This window comes from Paramormyrops kingsleyae, chromosome 20 (assembly GCF_048594095.1).
Source record: "Paramormyrops kingsleyae isolate MSU_618 chromosome 20, PKINGS_0.4, whole genome shotgun sequence".
In the NCBI taxonomy this organism is placed as follows: Eukaryota; Metazoa; Chordata; class Actinopteri; order Osteoglossiformes; family Mormyridae; genus Paramormyrops; species Paramormyrops kingsleyae.
The window spans coordinates 365,380-379,305 of NC_132816.1; the positions used below are offsets into that span (position 1 = coordinate 365,380).

At 41.8% G+C, this 13,926-nt stretch overlaps 1 pseudogene; it reads left to right on the plus strand.

The window, feature by feature from the left end:
• Nucleotides 1–2,643: 2,643 nt before the first annotated feature.
• LOC140581365 (E3 SUMO-protein ligase ZBED1-like) lies at nucleotides 2,644–6,837 on the plus strand (annotated as a pseudogene).
• Nucleotides 6,838–13,926: the final 7,089 nt, after the last annotated feature.

Genomic DNA, 13,926 nt, shown 5'->3' on the forward strand with positions numbered 1-13,926 from the left:
TGGTCTATATAACCCACACCATTTATCGGGCACCATTCCGACAGCCAGAGATGCAGCGACGATAATCTGCTGTACATTTCGTCGCCACGTCTAGCAGGGATGGGGCCAGAGCATGTTACTGACGCGGACATCTTCTTCGCAAGGCTGCACACCGCTATGAAATTTGCTTTAGTGATCTCCGATTGCCTCAATCGGACATCATTTGTGCCGATGTGGATAACAATATGCGAATACTTACGTTTACTCTTAGCCAGCACTTTTAAGTTTGATAAGATGTCGGTTGCTCTGGCACCAGGGAGACAATTAACTACGGCCGCTGGAGTCGCTACTCTCACGTTTCTTAGCATAGAATCGCCGATTACCAGAGCGCTTTCAACAGGCGGCTCAGTGGGTGTTTCACTGAGTGGGGAGAACCTGTTGGAAACGCAAATGGGTGAATGGTGCCGGTGTGAGTCCTGTTTGGACTTACGGCTATGCTGCCGGGTCGTCACCCACTCGCCTTACTGCGAAGGCCCTGCTGCCGGAGCCGGGGGAGACTGGCTCACTATAGCGGACATTTCCGGAGCCGCTAACACTGCGTCAATAAAACTCTCACTCTCCTGAATCTCCCGTAACGTCCGGATGCGTCCCTCTAAGTCTGCGATCTTCTCCGTCAGCCTGGCAACTAGCTTACACTTATCGCAGACAAACGTACCGCTAATGACGGGAGAAGAATAACTAAACATACTGCACTCGGAGCAAACGACAGGAGCCATAGTGATATACTTACGTTTAGCGGGGAAAAACTCCGGGGGCGGAGGCAATTAATCCGTCGTGGATTTGGAAGATTATCAGGAGACTATTAAGCTTGCCAAGATTTATCCGATTGCTTAATTATAACTCTAAGTATTATTTGGGTTATAGTTATAGTTATAGTTTAAAAGTTCGCGCGGTAGCAACCAGTCTCGCTCATGCAGGAAACAGCACACAGGAAACAGCAAACAGGCAAACAGCCTGTAATGTCCATATGTCTCTCATTTAAAATCTCCCAGATTTGTCATAGTTACGAGGCCTGATGGAAAATAATATTCTCAGCAATCCTCTGCTATAACCATTTTATCAGACCCTGTCAAGGGAAAGAGATGGGATGTACCAGAAAGATGTTCATATTAAGTCTCTTATACCAGGGAGAGAGGCCTCGGGTAAGCTATGAATATGGCTATGTAATGATCCTCTGCTTTGAATTGAAGAGAATGAGCCTCCAGATTGACTTGCACCTCCAAGACCGTGCTTTCTAATGAATGTAAAATACCTAATATAATTGAATTATAACTATGCTATTAGTGCTGGGCGATAAAACGATCTCGATTTTTTATCGATAAAAAATAAGGACGATCACGATGATACACACAGACTATAAAACTCGATCAACCAAATTTGCTCCGTTTTAGAGAATGCGCTGAGACAGACAACTCGATGGCCTATCGAGCAGAGGTTTACTGAATGCCAGCACAACAGCCAATCACCGTCGACATTGTAATTTTGCCCATCCTCCCTTAAAGAAGCAATGGGTGCGTTCGACTGCAGCTGACGCAACGTGGAGCGCGATCTGCCGGGGCTGCAGGGGTGGAGTATAAACTGACTGCAGCCAAGTCGGACAACTTCTACTCCTCGTAGTCTGTGAGACCTGACTGCAATGGCAGCACTGCCAGAAGGGTGTAGATAAATCTATACAAATATCACCTGCATGCCTTCTTCACAGATTGGATGATCGGTATGTCTTTCTGATGGGCATGTCTGATGGGTATGTCTTTCTGATAGGTATGTCTGATTGATATGTCTGATCGGTATGTCTTTCTGATGGGCATGTCTCATGGGTATGTCTTTCTGATGGGCATGTCTCATTGGTATGTCTTTCTGATAGGTATGTCTGTTTGATTGGTACCACAGTTCAGAAAGACATACCTATCAGACATACCTATTAGAAAGACATACCGATCAGACATACCCATCAGAAAGACATACCCATGAGACATGCCCATCAGAAAGACATACCAATCAGACATATCAATCAGACATACCCATCAGAAAGACATACGCATCAGACATACCCATCAGAACGACATACGCTTGAGACATTTCCATCAGAAAGACGTTAATGACCGGACTCCGAATAACAATTACCGCAGACTTCAATACATTGGGCTAATCAACATCAAGGAGAAACACCCGGTAAATACTGAGATTTCGCACGAGGTGGCGAGGCACACAGGAGGATCGTGCGGAATCTCAGTATCAGCTGTTGTTGATTGGTCAAATTATTGAAGAGCTTTGCCGGCAAGCAGGACACCTTTTCTAAAATTTCGCAATTTCTGGATGATTAGGAAAAGCAATGACTGGTTTACTTTCCTGCAGGTGGTTTTGGTGAAGGCGAAGGTGGTGGTAACGTCACCAGCAAAAACTGTGACCGTCACAGGCACTGAGAAGAGAGGCAAAGAGGTACACGGTGTCGGACGGCACTGCCCAGATGAATTTCTGCGTTTGGGAGAGACAGATCGATGCCGCAGCACTGCAGTCCTCCCGTCGCCTTCACCAATCTCAATGATGTAGTGATTTTTTGTTTTTTGTTCAAATAGAGGTTTCTGACAAAGTGAAAAAGCCTTAATGGACCTGACGGCAACGACGGACACACAAGTGGAGAAGATCGGCGACTTGGATGACGTGGAGGTGGAAGGTATATACCGGAGGAGGAATCGGGTGTCACCGTTAGGGCCTTTGTTACTGGAGTGGAGATTAAGGCTGGGGTCAAGTGTGTTCTGTGCCCCGTGTAGAATAACTTGCAGTGCCACGGCATCGATCTGTCTCTCCCAGACGTAGAGATTAATCTGGGCAATGTAGTCTGACACTGTGCCATTGCATTATAAACTTATTCATGAACGAACCTTCCTGCTTGCAGGCAAAGCTGTGACGTGTGCCACGCCCCTCCCCCGGCACCACGTGCGGAATCCTGATTGTTTAACAGACAATGCCGTTAACCCCTTGGGACCGGCGGTCCTGCCGGCGGGATCTGACAGAATTCTCGCGAGACCGTTTAAATAACTCCGCGAGTTTTTGTCATATACACATTTTAAAAATACCCTCAGAAACTTTGGACGGTCTACTTTTCAAATATACATAGGCAGAAACTAAATATATTTTTACAGCTTCGTGATACGAATAGAAAGAACAAGAGTGACTGACTTAAGCATCTGCGTCTCGAAGCGGCTCTGATCACCCACCCACTTGCAAATCGCGCTATTCGCATGATAATAACATGATAATCCGACAGTTAGTATTGGGTGAAGAAATATGTGAATACGCCCATTGTGACCGAAATAAACAAGAGCACATGTCTGGGTAGTGTTTACACTGATCGGCTACAATATAGCACACGGATACGTCTTTGCCGCTGAAGCTTTGCGCCAGTGTTGCCACTTTCAGCAGCGAAGCTCATACCTGTGTTCATAGCTCAGTGGGCTAAGCCTGTGTGCCTGTAATCACGTGGTCGCCGATTCAAACGCAGCGTATTTAGAACGTGAATAGCGATCTTCCGCTGAGAGCGGTCCTAAACGCTCCCGACGCAAGTCAAACAAAGAAAGGTGACACGATTTGCTTTTTTGCCTATTTAACCTAATTTTAAAAACTTTAATACTTCTGACAATGGAAGTTTTGAAAAGAAGACAGATAACGGATTTAGTCAGTGTTTTTTTCATGATTCTACATAATGATTTCAGCGAGATATAAACTGAAATACACGAGAAAGATACGCGGTCGATGATGCCCTCGTCCCCAGAGCGTCAATAATAGTCACTGCATCATATTTATCGCTTTCTATATTTATATAGTCACAGTTTTTCATTTTTCATTCCATCTATCAATAAACTGTGAAAGGGATTTTATTGTTGCTACTTTTCTTGCGTTTCAAACTGCCTTTCCAAAGTGATGGGTGTGGGGTGCAGTGACATTCCAGACCATTGGCAGTATGCAAACTACTACAGGTGTGAGGACACCTATCTCATCAATATTCATTGTGAAGACCACTGACTTTGAGAAAAAGAGTGTCACTCCAAAGTTCTAACACTTTAGTAATCAAACCATATAAAATTTCTGAATGTCACTTTCACCTATGTGTAGCCAACCCCTGTGTCTATAAGCTTCAGAGCTCAAAAGTCTTACCTAGAAATGTCTATAATGTGATTTTTTACAATTTCTCAGCATGTCTGAAAATAGGTTTTTGAAAAGTATATGTTTAAAGTTGATTTTAACAAAAAATTGAATAATAACATTCTAAGAGGTCTCAGATTATTGGTGCTGAGTTTGTGCTGAATAAAAGCAAATGTATCACTTTGGGATAAGTGTGTTTTAGATAGGTGAAATATTTTAAAATGTCAAGGCATGTCAGACTACCTCGAAAGTGGAAAAAAGGCCTCAGGCCCCAGGGGGTTAATGGTTGGACTCGGAATAACATAATTAATGCAGACTTCAATACATTGGACTAATCAACAACAAGGAGAAACACCCGGTACATACTGACATTCCGCACGAGGTGGTGAGGCATTTCAGTATTTCCCGGGTGTTTCTCCTTGTTGGAAAATCCCAGTGACTGAGCAGATTGTGAAATACTCAGACCGGCCCGTCTAGCACCAACAACCATGCCACGCTCAAAATTGCTTAAATCACCTTTCTTTCCCATTCTGACATTCAGTTTGGAGTTCAGGAGATTGTCTTGACCAGGACCACACCCCTAAATGTATTGAAGCAACTGCCATGTGATTGGTTGATTAGATAATTGCATTAATGAGAAATTGAACAGGTGTTCCTAATAATCATTTAGGTGAGTGTATATATATATATATATATATATTAGGGCTGGGAATTTAACGCGTTAATTAGATTAATTAATCACAGAAAAAAATAATGCGTCAATATTTTTGACGCAATTAACGTGCCCCGCCCCCCTATAGACATGTAACAAGACATGTTTGGATGTGAAGAGTGTTCTCTTTAGTGAAACGTTTTTGGTCTGATGGATTGAAGGCAAATTTTTGCTTCAGTTAGCCTAAATGTCTTTGACAAACAATTTATTGGGGATGAGCCAGGGGAAAGTTCACCCAAAGGTTTACATAAAAGTTTTCATGTGGGGGGTTAGGGGGGTCATATTTGTTTCATATTGACTAATAAATTGAGTAATAAAAACTACGAAAAGAGAAATGAGTCTTAATTATGAACAGATCAAATGAAATTCTGGCCTATAACACATCAAACAGCTAACATGAGGAATAAATATGTGTAGATTAATGATAATACATGATGTCCCAATCACCCAAAACCTGTGTCCCAATCACCCAAACATTCCTAAAAAAAATTGTGCTGAAGTCAGTCACACTTCACTATTCTGATGCATTGCCGAACAGTTTCTAACAGTGGCTGACGACTGGGGAATCCAGGAAAAGGTGACCACAGTCGGAACTGACAGCGCACGCAACATGGTCGCAGCGGCAAGAAAGCTTCCCCTTCATCACATGCCGTGCGCTGCCCCATATATTACAGCGGACCATTACTGTTTGCCTCTCTGATAGTGGATTTGCGGATACAATGACAAAGTGTCGCAAAATTGTTGCACATTTTAAGCACAGCCCTGCTAATAGAGAACTTCATCAACAACAAATTTCACTAGGACAACAGAAAGATCAACTGATACAAGACGTGTCAACGAGGTGGAACTCGTCACTCGATATGATCACCCGTCTGTTACGGAATGAAGAGGCTGTTAAGACTACTCTGGCCCAACAGAAACACAAGTTAGTCATGCTGACTGCATCTGAGTGGGACAAACTGCACAAACTGCAGAACCTTCTTGAACCATGCAAGTAAGTTACATTACATTAGTACCATGTTATATTATTGTTGTTTTATGCATGTTGTCATAGACTGTGAAATGGAATATCATGCCTAAATGCTCTTACTGAGAATTACAACCCTAAAAATATTTTTAAAGATTTTTAAGACGTCATAAAATTAACAAATTAAAAAAAAAAAGTATTTTCCAGTAAATCACCCATTGTAATTGATGCTAAATAAATTAACTTCTTTTGCCTAAACTAAATGCACTGAACCTTATTTATGGTTTGCATTATCTTCTACTTCAGGTATGTCACTGAACTCCTTGGGGGTGAGGCTTATGTCTCCTGCTCTGTAGTGCTTCCTGTATTCTGCCACCTTCACCATGTAATGAGAGTCTCTGATGAGGATCCAGCCTATGTGGCTAGGTTCAAGACTGCCTTCAGCAAGGATCTTGCCGAACGCCAAGCTGACATGAATGGAGAATGGCTAAAACTAGCTTCAGCACTTGATCCACATTTTAAGGACTTGAAGTGCCTATCAAGAGGAGAGAGAGAACAGGTGTGGTCTAGCCTTGAGAAAATACTGGAGGAAGGAGGACTCAGCGCAAATACTCCACAGCCTTGTGAGAAACATGAGCCAGCTAAGAAGAAGAGAATCCTCCTGCTGTGTTCAGACTCTGATTCAGAGGAAGAAAATCACCATAGCAATGCTTTACATCATTACAGAGCTGAGCCCAGTATTGCAATGGATCAGTGTCCTCTAGAGTGGTGGTCAGCTCATGCCGGAGCCCATGTCACACTGTCTTCCTTAGCTCGCAAATATTTGGCCACCCCTGCAACCACAGTACCATGCGAAAGACTTTTCTCACTGGCTGGCACTGTTGTGCAGAATAAAAGGGCATCTTTAAACTCAGAAAATGTGAACAAGTTAGGGGCCGTTCACATATCGCGCCTAATAACGCGAGGAAAACGCTAGGTGCGTTGCTTTCTCCTTCTTTCCAGCTTGCGCTCCGGAAGTGTCTGTTGTTGCTAAGCAACCATCAGCCGCGCTCTCCATTAATTTAAAAAATGGATTTCCACCAACAAAAAACCCTTGCTGTGACTCTGCCAGAAGATTTATTTACGCAGAAAAGAAAAAACGCCGTAGTGTTTGGGTGCACCCCATTCTTCAAAAATGTAAAAAACACGGGGAATTTCACCAGCTGATCCAGGAGCTCCGCCTGGACAACGGGAGGTTCAAAGCCTATTTCAGACTTGACAAGGACCAGTTGGATTATATTTTAGGAAAAGTTGGCCCTAGCATCAGCAAACAGAGCTTCTGCTGTGAAACCATCTCTCCTGCACAACGGCTCTGCATTTGTCTGAGGTAATTACCGTCATAACCGAAATGACCAAAACACAAAATAAAAAAAATATACCTGAAATAATTCTATATAAAATTATAACAAATTCTATATAAATCAATTCTATAAAAACAATGATGGATTTAACAAGGAATTAGTTATATGCATTAAAATATTTTTAAGTAACTAGTACAGCAATTGTGTGTGTGTGTGTGCGTGTATATACACTCACCTAAAGGATTATTAGGAACACCTGTTCAATTTCTCATTAATGCAATTATCTAATCAACCAATCACATGGCAGTTGCTTCAATGCATTTAGGGGTGTGGTCCTGGTCAAGACAATCTCCTGAACTCCAAACTGAATGTCAGAATGGGAAAGAAAGGTGATTTAAGCAATTTTGAGCTTGGCATGGTTGTTGGTGCCAGACGGGCCGGTCTGAGTATTTCACAATCTGCTCAGTTACTGGGATTTTCACGCACAACCATTTCTAGGGTTTACAAAGAATGGTGTGCAAAGGGAAAAACATCCAGTATGCGGCAGTCCTGTGGGCGAAAATGCCTTGTTGACGCTAGAGGTCAGAGGAGAATGGGCCGAACTGATTCAAGCTGATAGAAGAGCAACTTTGACTGAAATAACCACTCGTTACAACCGAGGTATGCAGCAAAGCATTTGTGAAGCCACAACACGCACAACCTTGAGGCAGATGGGCTACAACAGCAGAAGACCCCACCAGGTACCACTCATCTCCACTACAAATAGGAAAAAGAGGCTACAATTTGCACGAGCTCACCAAAATTGGACAGTTGAAGACTGGAAAAATGTTGCCTGGTCTGATGAGTCTCGATTTCTGTTGAGACATTCAAATGGTAGAGTCAGAATTTGGTGTAAACAGAATGAGAACATGGATCCATCATGCCTTGTTACCACTGTGCAGGCTGGTGGTGATGGTGTAATGGTGTGGGGGATGTTTTCTTGGCACACTTTAGGCCCCTTAGTGCCAATTGGGCATCGTTTAAATGCCATGGCCTACCTGAGCATTGTTTCTGACCATGTCCATCCCTTTATGACCACCATGTACCCATCCTCTGATGGCTACTTCCAGCAGGATAATGCACCATGTCACAAAGCTCGAATCATTTCAAATTGGTTTCTTGAACATGACAATGAGTTCACTGTACTACAATGGCCCCCACAGTCACCAGATCTCAACCCAATAGAGCATCTTTGGGATGTGGCGGAACGGGAGCTTCGTGCCCTGGATGTGCATCCCACAAAGCTCCATCAACTGCAAGATGCTATCCTATCAATATGGGCCAACATTTCTAAAGAATGCTTTCAGCACCTTGTTGAATCAATGCCACGTAGAATTAAGGCAGTTCTGAAGGTGAAAGGGGGTCAAACACCGTATTAGTATGGTGTTCCTAATAATCCTTTAGGTGAGTGTATAAATGTACATTTGTTACAGGTATCTTGCAACTGGGGATTCTTTTAGGACCATCGCCTTCAGTTATCGTGTGGGTCACTCTACAGTTGCAGGCATCATAAAAGATGTGTGTGAAGCCATATGGGACAACCTGGTGGAAGAATATATGCCACCACCTGACAGGGAAAGCTGGCAGCTGATTTCCAGCAGCTATGGAATTTCCCGAATTGTGTTGGAGCAGTAGATGGCAAGCACATAGTGATCCAGGCCCCTGCCTCCAGTGGTTCCCTTTACTTCAATTACAAAGGCTCCTTCTCAATTGTTCTTCTTGCTGTTGTTGATGCACGGTATCGCTTTCAGGTGGTGGATGTTGGGGCTTATGGCCGAAGTAGTGATGGTGGTACATTGGCTGCTTCAGCATTTGGAAGAGCGCACTGACAGGGCAGCCTTGGCATACCAGAGGACAAACCTCTCCCTGGCGCAGAACATCTGGGGCCCATGCCGTATGTGTTCATTGCGGATGAAGCCTTTCCCCTCAGGCACCACATAATGGTCCACATCTTGGCCAGAAAATTGGGAGAGAGCAAAGACTGTATAACTACAGGCTTTCCTGTGCCAGGCGAATGGTGGAGTGCTCGTTTGGCATACTTGCAACACAATGGCGGCTGTACAGAAGAGTGCTAGGAGTGACCCCGGAAATGGCAGAGAAAGTCGTTAAGGCTACCTGCATCCTCCACAACCTTTTGAGGGTAGATCAGGCAGAGGAACCTCCACAAGTACCATCATCAGAACCTGACTCAAGCACAGGAGCAATGGGAGATCTCCACAGGATGAGCAGCAACAATTCTTCTCGAGAAGCAATCACCATCAGAGAGAAGTTCACACAGTACTTCTCATCTACCGAAGGTCCAGTGCCATGGCAGGAGAATATTATTTGATGTTACATCAAATTTTTTGAATGTATTGTATGTATTTGTATAAACATATGTACGTAATTTATATTATTTATAATATTTTACATATAAATCTAACATGTTTTCCTTAATATAACCAAATAAACTAATATGTAATATAAGAACATAAGAACATAAGAACTATACAAACGAGAGGAGGCCATTCGGCCCATCGAGCTCGCTTGGGGAGAACTTAACTAATAGCTCAGAGTTGTTAAAATCTTATCTAGCTCTGATTTAAAGGAACCCAAGGATTCAGCTTGCACTACGTTATCAGGAAGACTATTCCATACTCTGACTACACGCTGTGTAAAGAAGTGCTTCCTTAAATCCAGTTTGAAATGTTCTCCCGCTAATTTCCACCTATGGCCACGAGTTCTTGTATTTGAACTAATGCTGAAGTAACTATTCGGTTGAACAGCATCCAAACCTGTTAGAATCTTATAGACCTGGATCATGTCCCCCCTCAGTCTCCTTTGCTTGAGGCTGAACAGATTTAGCTCAAATAACCTTTCCTCGTATGACATTCCTCTAAGACCAGGAATCATTCTTGTGGCCCTACGCTGCACCTTTTCTAAGGCCGCTATGTCCTTTTTAAGATATGGTGACCAAACCTGTACACAATATTCTAGGTGAGGTCTCACCAAGGAATTGTATAATCTTAGCATTACCTCCCTTGACTTAAACTCCACACACCTGGAGATGTACCCCAACATCCTATTGGCCTTTTTTATTGCTTCCCCACACTGGCGAGAATGAGACATGGAAGCATCAACATACACACCATGGTCTTTCTCATAATCAGCTACCTTTATTTCAGTAGGTCCCATAAAATACCTGTACTTTATATTTCTGCTCCCTACATGGAGTACCTTACATTTGTCTATGTTAAATTTCATCTGCCAGGTGTCAGCCCAGTCACTAATTAAATTAAGATCCCGCTGTAGCTGCTGAGCCGCTAGTTCAGTATCTGCTACACCACCCACCTTGGTGTCATCTGCAAATTTCACCAGTTTACTGTATATATTGGTGTCTATATCATTTATGTAAATTAGGAACAAAAGTGGTCCTAAAGTATATACTACTATACTACTAATAAACTAATTACATTTCAATACAACTTGCCTCATTGCCATATTTTCAAATTATAATTTATTGATCAGTTCATTCGTTCACATTTACATGCATTAATCAACATACACTTTTTAATAAAAAAAAAGAAAAGAAACAAAAATGTAAAAATAACAGTAACACAATAATAACAGTCACCTCTGTCTCCACTAACCTCCTCACCTTACTCAAACTCGGCTTCATAAAGAATTCGCTCGATTTTCATTCGCACATCAGCTTTTTTTGGCAGAGGAAGTCTTTTAAAAGTTCCAACGAGGCTCATGAAATAGAGTTCATCGTAGTCTTGAGGTTTACTTAGGTTATTTAGAATGGTCTTCTGAAATTCAGAGAGGTCTAGTTCTTTACTTCTCTTCCTCTTTCCCACTGAAGGACATCTAGTAACTGGGGTGACAGGTGTAGCACAGGACTGGATGTTTGCTGCCTGGCTGCTGCTGCTGGTCGATGCCAGGGGCTCTGGCTCTACAGGAAGTAGGGTCATGGTAATAAGGCCCTCACTTTGACTAAACTAGGAGAATAAAAGAAAGTTTACTGTAACATAAAAATAAATCACAACTTAAGATTGATTATGTTATTATGTATTAGCTTTTACTCGTACTGCAAAGTAAATACTGCATATTTTAGTTATCCAAACACAGACAGCTCTACAGAAATACTTTCTATATAGAATCGAAACCTATGTAGACAGCTTTGAATTTAAGCTACCTCATTAAATTCAGAGTCTAGCTGATCTGAGGCAGGTGAGATGTTGGATGACGTAGGCCTCTCCTTCACAAATCGCTCCAGAAAGCTCAGAGCATTCATGAATTTCCATTTTCTCTGACTTCCTTCCTCAGAGCCACTTTTCTTCTCCCTTTCTGCTTTCCTCTCCTTAACCCTTAGGAGTCTGAAGGTGTTTTGGAGCCCTGAAGAGATTCTGACATGTCCTGACATTTGTGCATTTTTCAGTTACTTATAAACATATAAATGTCTAAAGTCTGATAACATTGTATTCAGCAGAAACTGGGTTACAATAATATATGAGCAGTATGTATGTACAAGTCTTTATATTGGAGAAAAAAACAGTTATGCGTGATTATTGAAAACAACAAAAAAATAAGTCACTGAAATTAGACCACAAAACACATTCATGACATTTGTGTGCAAAACTTTTGTGACCTGGATCTTGTAGTGTAGAGGTTTTACTTCAAAATGATGTGACAATCATCTCACTCACTCATTTACAGAAAACAATACATTAATTTAAATTTTCTAAGACACTTTTTGTTTAGAAAGGCCATATGCGAGGAGGTGGGAATACTCATGAATAATGCTGTAGTTCACACCAGAGAAGACAAAGACCTGCATAATGAGCTGTATAATTACCCCTTTCAGTCAGGTATGGGACAGAGGAAAGTGCTACAAGAAAATAATTTGAGGACAGAAACATATTTCTTGGTTTGTGGTTTATTTAGCATGCATGTCCCGATGTGAGGTGCTGGTGAAGGCAAGGGTGATGCAGACACATTCCTAAAAACAAATAAATAAAAAAATGTTAGCATCTCAAACATTTACACCCGAAATGTTTGTGCTAAATAACATTACCGATAGCAGTATTATAGGCTAATCAAAACGGAGCCAAATATATATTAGCAACCATAATCTAAAGCTATCCAAAACGAGGTGAAATACATTAGAACATTTACAAACATCTGTAAACTCCATAAGGCATTATCTTAGCCACCAGGAAACAACATGTTTGCTACATAAGGCAGCATGTTAGCAGAGTTATCTACATGCTACACTAACCTAAATGGCATTGAAAGCCAATGTTTCACATAAGCTGACAAAAGCTAGCTGAAGTGTGGAAAATATTTACTAATATTAGTTTAATATTATCAAAATAAGAGTTATATAAGACTTAATAACTTACCCCAGGGCTGTCAAGTTTTGAAGACAGGCAAGAGTGACATTCCACAGGATGCCTTTTCATTGGTTGTTGTGTTGTAATTTACCCAGATACAATAGTAATATTTTCTGATTGGCTATTGTGTACACCCTTTCTTTTTTTTTGACTGGCTGACAGGCTCTTGGGGCAAATCTTGTCGGACTTCAGCGTCATAAAAGAGGCTTGTTTCCGATGGGAAGCGACGTTTTTCTTGACGTTTCGTGACGTTTTCATCCGAGTTCCGACTTGGAGAGAAATAGTCGAACGCACCATAATGTCACTCAACTCAGAATTTCCGAGATCCGAGAGAAAAACGAACGCACCATTAGACTGTATGTGTTTTTAAGCCGGGGGGCGTGGCCTTATACGCATGCTGCCCGGACTGTTTTCCGTGTGAATGGCTGTGGGCGTGCCCTGCCTCGGGTCATTAGCAGATAATGAAGTGCGACAGAAATTCTGTGCCTCTCCTTGGTTTCACATGAATTACATAAACTGAAAATATTTATTTTTAATTTAAATTGCTTTGTTTAAAAGTAGACACTTTAAGCTTTCTATAGATATATTTCTCATGTCTGTCTGTGCAGTATTCGCGGAGTTTCAGTTCATTTTAGTGACGTGTTTCAAAAAGATTTTCGCGGAGACTGAGACAGCTGAAAGCGCACCCTGTTTATTTTCTTTATTTTACAAAAGCACAATGTTTCGTGGATATTGTGAGTATACATGAATAAAAGTAGACCATTTACAGATTAAAATGATGTACTACACTTACGTGTATGATCAAACATGACGACGCATTTTAAGTTCTTTTCACGGTTACCAGAAAAAAATGCAAGTGTCCCCGCCGGCGGGTCCGCCGACTCCTAAGGGTTAACCCTATGTAGTGAACCAGGGGCCCCTTGCATGGGGGGGCATTTCTTCCCTCTTTGGAATAATTACCTTATAACTTCAGATATAAAAGTCACAGACACATGCCTGATACCTAAAATCAAAGTTGACCCCTTTACAATTGATTGTAGGAAGTTCAATAACGAAATGAATAACCTGTGTATAATTTATGGACATGCGAATATAACAAAAACAGCTGGAAAAATACAAAAACCTGTCTTTGTGTCTTGGATTTTTGTAAATATTTCAAAAACTACATGATGGAATAGGTCCAATTTTAAAAATCTGGTTCCCAAACTTGTTTTCTACATGTGTGCCCAATTTCATATCATTTGATGCAGCCCAACAGGTTTTACGGAGGAAAGAGCAAATGGTGCAACTGGGAGCCTTTCCTATCCAAAA